A 7,493-nucleotide genomic window follows, 5' to 3' on the forward strand; every position below is an offset into this window, starting at 1 on the left:
ATTTAAGTAAGATTTGAAAATATGTAAGGTGTGCACAGAAACAAGCTGCTTCTCTCCATTTAGGTAGTCTTGGGAAGAGCATGCCCTTAAATATAATTCGTTGGGATTTCAAGTGTCAAAAAAGGGGAGGAAGTGAAAAAAGGGACAAGCCAAATGCAAATCAGAAATACTTCACTGTATCAGCAAAGTAAGGACTGGCTTGTAGTTTCCTAATTAAGTGGTTCCACAGATTCACATTCAAGTACACTTATTAATGAGTATGATGCTGTTATTATTGGCAGAATCTAGCATCCAAAAAAACTGGAAAAAAAACACAGACCTGTATAATACATATTTATTTGACATATATTTTATGTTTATGTGGATAGCACTTTTCTTACTAAACTGTTGTTTTTTTAAAAAAGAATTATACTGGCTGTGTTCTCTTTTCTATTTGCTATTGTTTGGCTTTCTTTTTTCTTTTCAGCAACATTCTGAAATCTCAAATCACAGAGAAAATTGTGCTACAAGGTTATTTCATCCAGTTTCAATATGAGAGTGATGAATGGTTTGCAATCGTATTTATTTTGATTTGATTATTTTGCAATTCTGAGACAGTAGGTGTATAACTATGAAGAAAAAGAAGTTTAGTCATAACCAAACTGTATTCATGTAAAAGTAAAAATCTGTTCTTTTAAATATGCTACAGATGGCAGATATTAAAAAAGAGTTGAGTAATTAAATTCATAATATCATTCATACTTATTTTGAGGGAAAACATGGCACACTGCATAGCTAAATTTTCTTTGTTTTAGTTTAAAAACTTCCATCTGTGCTAAAATCTGAAATGCGTTCCTTAAAATGTCACCTTTCTCTATGAAAAGTACCATTCCTTTTGTATATATTTTTCTGTATATTTTGCACTATATTCTGACCATATTTAACATCATTCTCATTGCTTTTGGTGTTAATGTGGATTTTATGACGGGGTTAAAATCATATGAATAATAGTTATTTACTTATGGTGGAGAAATTCACTAAAGTATTGGCACAGAGTTCTTAAGGGGTAAATTGCCAAATTCTAACTGATAGTTTTGTAGATTTGTTGTAATGTTGACAAATTTTAAAAAGTGTCATATAAAATGGTGAAAAAAATTAATTATTGCACTATGTAGGCCAAATTAAGTTAGCAAAATTTCCCCAACATTTTCATTTTGGTAGAAAAAGCTGGGTGTAAATAATGATGGCAAAAATAAACCACCAGCACTCATATCCACGTTGTAGTGTTGATCAGCTGCTAGAATCACCTTTGTGCCAGTGCTTGGTTTAACCAATTCTGGGGGTTAACAAGTTGCTAGAAATTATAAAATGTTATTTGTACACAAAAAGTAGGAGAATAATTGTTAGCAGAACTTTGCGCTGGCAATTATCCTTCTTCTGTTTGTGTACAAAGATAACCACATCCAATTTAGGAGATCATTTTTTCAAAATTGATGGAAAGGCAAAAAATGTATAGTCTGTGAATATGTTAGTGCAATTATGACGTTATTATACAACATTTTCATGGCATGTTCCTTATCAAGACAGTGAATTCTCCCCATATATTATAATTATAAGCCTTTTTGCCACAGATGATGTCTATACTTCTACAACTTTATTCAGCCTTTCCACTATTTCAATATTTCCTCAAACACATATGCAGTTTATGAATACATTTGATTTTACTGCCTAATAAAATGTTGAGGTTTTTATTATTGCAGTATGAATAAAAGTTAATGCCCACTTGTATACATTATATTCTGTTTTAATGACATAAACATAACCTAAGATTAGTGAAATTCCCATGATCATTTCTAAAATGTGCATTAATTTATATAATCCCATAAAATTATTATGTTACAATTTGACACAATTGGTAAGGGACCTTTACATGAATAAGGCAGAAAACTGTCAGAAAGATGTTGTACAGAGATGTTTTTCAACTGGTTCATTTAGGAACTTAAACCAAATATACAACTGGATCAAATATCATATTCAAAAGTAGAAAAATCACCAAGTTAGAAAGGGGGTCCAGATGCAGCATTCTTTGTCCAGCCTTCTTCTACAAGCACATACAGTATGGGGGTTATTTACTAAACTCAGAATGCAAAAATCACGAAAAATTTGTGATTCCTTTTTTTTATTATATAAAATTGGACTTCTAAAAAATCAAAAATTTTACAGAATTTATTAAACCCGAGGATGGAAAAGTCCAAATCTGAAAATCCGGTATCTCAGACCTGTCATGCATATAAGTCAATGGGAGAAGTCCCAATCATTTTTTGATGTGCGTTGGGTTTTCTGCAATACCCCAAAGTTTTCGGTTGAAAATTCTGAAAAAATCATGAAAATCGGATGAAAAAAATCTGAATTTTTTTTTCAGGAAAATGTAGTAATAAATAAGTGTAAAAAACCTGAGCGGATTTGATCGGAGTTTGTAGCAGAAAATGTTAAGATAAATTCAGACTTTGATAAATAACCCCCTATAAATAACCCCCTACAGTGCTACGCAATATGTTGGCGCTATATAAATACATGTTAATAATAATGTGTCTATTAACACAGAAGATCCCTCGCACTCCACTGTTTATAGTGTGGGCTGCGTCAACAGATGCATCAGACTTGCATCAGACTTGCGCTAAAGAATTGAGCACAGACATCATTTTGACAGCAAGCACAGAAGTGATGCCAGATGGAAAACTATGTATTTTTAATCAATTTAACATGTAAATTCTATATGTATCTTATTTCTCTTGGACAAACAAATCATTTATGTGTTAAGCATTCTGATTGGCTGTCCAAAGCACTTCTCTGATTGGTGGATTATCATTTAAATATCACTGATTGTACACAATATCCCAAGCCCACAAGGCACATAATGCGTAAGGCCACCCTCTGAGATGTTCCTTTTTGCGTAATAAAACAATTATTATTTGCATCATATTTTGGAGTGAGGTCCAGTTTATGTGCCAGTCCACAAATGAATCAAAAATGTATGGTATTACCTCCCTAAGCTGAAGGTCTGGGGCGTGAGCACCTGGACCCCCTGTTAGTATTGGTAAGTGTACCTTACTGTTTACAAGTCAAGAATACTGGATATTTTTTCCCTTATTCCCCTTTTCCCTTTGTACCCCCTCATCATTATATAGACAGAAAATGTGTCAGGCTCAACCCAACCTGGTGACTGCGATGACATTAGATTTATGGGGAAAAAACACTGAACTCTCAGTAAAACACATGCTTATTACATCAGACATTGTGTAAATGACATCTTATATGTGTAAATCCTCACCCCCTTTAAAAAATATTTTATGAACTGCTTTGGGGCTGATTTACTAGATAGATGTTAAATTGTACCATTGCTGTTGACAATAGCAGCAAACCAGATCATGTTTTTCTCTTTTTTAACTGTTAGTAGAGCAAAAGCTCTTTATAATTGCTATGGGAAACTGCTAAGGAAAATGTATCACCTATTTTAGCAAATTAGCCTTCTTGACTGTTACAGCATAGCTCCATGGTGGTCTCCATGGACTGCACTTGCTTACTTTCCTATCTGTGACTTGTGCTGTGCATAGTAATGTAATGATTCATGGCTCGCTTGGGTGTAGGATGCGCAACCACGGATACACATGCGTGTAAAGATATTCCCTTTAGGTTTGCCTCTCTGGCTGGAGGGGGTGCGTGCCCAGGTGCAATCACACTCCCTGAACATCCAGTAGTAACACCACTGCCTGTGCATGAGCATAATCAATATAGAGTGTCCATTATGATAGATAGATTGATAGATATCAATTATTATGATAACTGTTAGAATAGAGACTTTCTTCCACCCATCTCTGTGCACTTTGTCTAGTTAAAGGAGGATTTCATATTAACTTTGATTTATTTCTATGGCACTGATATTGTTTTAAGTATCCTTAAACAAGAAAGAGGAGATCAATTCTTCATGGTCTTTGATCTCTAAAATGCTGTCTTGCTACAAGTTCCCTTGGCAGACTTATCACAAACTAAATGTCTAACTGAGCACTTCCCCCAGTATACTTATCAAATATAGGGGTGGAAATAAAACACACACACATTGATCATCATTAAACCAGAATAATATATTGTAAGAAAAGTAATACAATACCGATTGAAGACAACGCAACGTCTAGCCGAGCTTCCCTTGGCAGACTTCTGAGAGGAACATCAGCTGGGGGACCCCGGGCCCAAATCAAATACAGCGACTCCCAGAGCACATCAATCGGCCAATGGTCCTTACAAGACCAATTATTCTACACAACACGTCTGCTTGTAGATGAAGTCCCGAAGCCCCCCCCCCAGCTGAGCTCCTTTTTATATTGGTACAATAACAAAGTAATAGATCATTACACATAGACATATAAAATAATAATAATGGCTACATGCCCAGGACATGGCCATGAGAATGACCATGAAAATGGAAATAACCATGTGAATGAAAATAATTGCTGTATATAATTGCTGTGTATTTTGATTATAACTATGTGAATAAGATATGAGCTTCCTCCTTAATAAACATACCTATATGTTTATGAGTCTATTACCTTAACTCCTACTATTCCCTGTTCTCCTGCTAATATCAGTACATCCATTTTACAACTAATAAGTAATAAGTCCATATTGAATGCACTTGATCACACTCACATTCATACATGGCCTGCCATGTCACATTTGTATCACAAATGCCTTCTCCATTTTCAAGTACCAAGATTTTATCATTCCCCTGGTTCATGCAGCAGTAGTTTATTTGGGTGACATTTTAGTATATTGTCACAAACTCTCACCATCTAGTTACTTAGTGGAATTAGATTTGCAGTCATTGTTAAAAGTGTATCTTTGATCTGGGTTTCAAGATTACGTCTTAAATTTTTAAGCAGAAACAAGTTGTAATGAAAACATTATAATCCATCTTGTCATAAACCTGTGTATACCATGGCTTGAAAACTCCTAGCAATGATCAAATTTTTTCACCTGTTATGAATTCCTGGAAAAATTTGCCAGAGCAAAAAAGTCGTCAAGACAAAAAAAGTCACCATAAGAAAAAACGCCAATTGACTTTACTGCATTTGGACAAAAAAGCAGCCGATTGCTGTAAAATGTACCTCTTTGGCTTACCTTTGAGTTATTGAATATTTATTATTCAGTAACATGAGAGACTTGGCCAACAGAATAACACTTTTCCAAGGCTCTATATGTAGAATTTATAGCTAAGGTAGATATTTCAGATATTTTCTTTCAGATATTTGCACATTGGTCAGCTGTGAACTTCTTACTTCCCTCTTTAGATCATAAAGATCATAATAATCAATATCCTGGAGCAATACTTGTTACACTTTAAAATAGTAAAATTTGCTCCAAAAAAATTGTTGCATAACAAAATATGCACAAAAAAAAGTTTCATGAATTTTTTGGCAAAACGAACAGATTTACTCATAACTAGATAAAATGGTCCCTATATTGCTAATGTCTTTCACACAGCTCCTCATATAGACTGCAGTAGGTTGGAGAGGGTTCTGATCCTATTGGTTGAGTGGAAGCCAAAGTTTCACATAATATTGGCATCTGTGTTTTTTTATGATGAAATAGAATGCATGATGAAACTGAATCCCAAATTTCACTGAACAAAATCTACAAATAGGCTTTTGTTTCACTATTGTATAACTGTCTGCTACCTTGATACTTTAAAGGTACAGTTCAGTGTGCAAATAAAAAATTGGTAAATAGATAGGCTTTGCAAAATAAAAAATGTTTCTAATATAGTTAGTTATCCAAAAATGTAATGTATAAAGACTGGAGTGACTGGATGTATAACATAATAGCCAAAACACTACTTCCTGCTTTTCAGCTCTCTAACTCTGAGTCAGTCAGCGACTTGAAGGGGGGCCACATGGGACATATCTGTTTGCAATTGATCCTCAGCATTCAGCTCAGAATCAAAAGCAACAGTTATGACCCATGTGCCCCCCTCAAGTCACTGATTGGTCACTGCCTGGTAACCAATTAGTGGAAACCAAGTGAGCTGCAAAGCAGGAAGTTGTGTTCTGTTATGTTAGACATCCAGTCACTCCAGCCTTTATACATTACATGTTTGGCTAACTAACTGTATTAGAAACATTTTTTATTTTGCACATACTATTCTATTTACCCAGTTTTTTTTTACCCTGAACTATTCCTTTAATGTTTGAGTAAATAGAGTGAGGGTATCTATAATCTCTAGTTTAGGTCCAAATAATTTAATTTTGGTGGTATAAATCCAGACTCAATTGAGGCCCATTTATCATATAAGATGTGGATAAGCAATGTCGGCATAAATTGAGAATGTAGGAGTATGTAGGATCTCCTAGCCCTTCGGATCTAAGTCTTTTGGTAGCATATTTTTCATATATTCGTTAGCACCATAAATTGTTTATGCAAGTTCCATGGTTTTTAATAATGCTTAACTATAATAAAAGTTATACTTTCTTAAGTCCAAATGCTTTCTATCCAGTTCTGTACTCTGGGTGTTTTTAGTTTAGTACATGGTATGTGTTATAAGGCAATTTACAAAGGACAGTTTGATCTGTACCTACTTCATTATTTTAAGAATCTGTATCCTTTTGCTAGGAAAATGCAATTAAATTTCTGCTGCTGCTGTTACTATATCTTGGTGCTGACCATTTAATTAACAACTGGGCAATATCACGTTTGATATATATCAGTGTGAATGAAATTAGGATCTTAACCATTGTGTTGCTGCCTTTTTATCAGATAAATTAACCCATGATTGCAAACCGTGTTATGGAGTGAAAGGGAATTATAATTGCAGAAATTCCCTCGCATAGTTTGTAGTGGGCAACCTCATAGATGCTTTATTTTTTGGATGCTGTATATCTTTTGAGTCCATTGGCAATAACCAAGTTTGCAGCCGTGCTTTACATCATCTCTTTACATTTACATTGACTTGGAATATCTTAAAATTGTATGGTTTGTGGGTTATATCAGTTTCTTAAGATTCATTTTCTACTTTAAATTGGAATTATCATGAATTGAGTTGGTGATTTTTCTGGTTGTCAAGAAAAAAGTGAATGTAAATATTCTGAAACCTTGAATAGATCTATTAAAAAAAAAAAAACATGAAGAAACTTGACAAATAGAAGCTGCCAAGTTTCTATAGAAATCAATGGGAATTGTCTGTAAAAACGGTATCTTCCCAATTTATTAAAACATTTGAGATGCATTTGAATGCATGCAGACTACAAGAATTAATTTCAGGAGCAATATAATTTGTTGGGGATTACAGACTGGGTGGTAAAAAAAAAAATAACAGTACAATATTCATGCAGGACAGGTTAAATAAAAGAAGAGCATGATAAATAATGTTTTAACACAAAGATAGGCTGAGATGGGAAATGGAGTGTAGAATTATGAAAATCAAGTGTTTTTAAAGGGGTTGTTAACCTTTGAGATAACTTTTA

Source organism: Xenopus laevis, chromosome 6L, assembly GCF_017654675.1.
Source record: "Xenopus laevis strain J_2021 chromosome 6L, Xenopus_laevis_v10.1, whole genome shotgun sequence".
NCBI lineage: Eukaryota > Metazoa > Chordata > Amphibia > Anura > Pipidae > Xenopus > Xenopus laevis.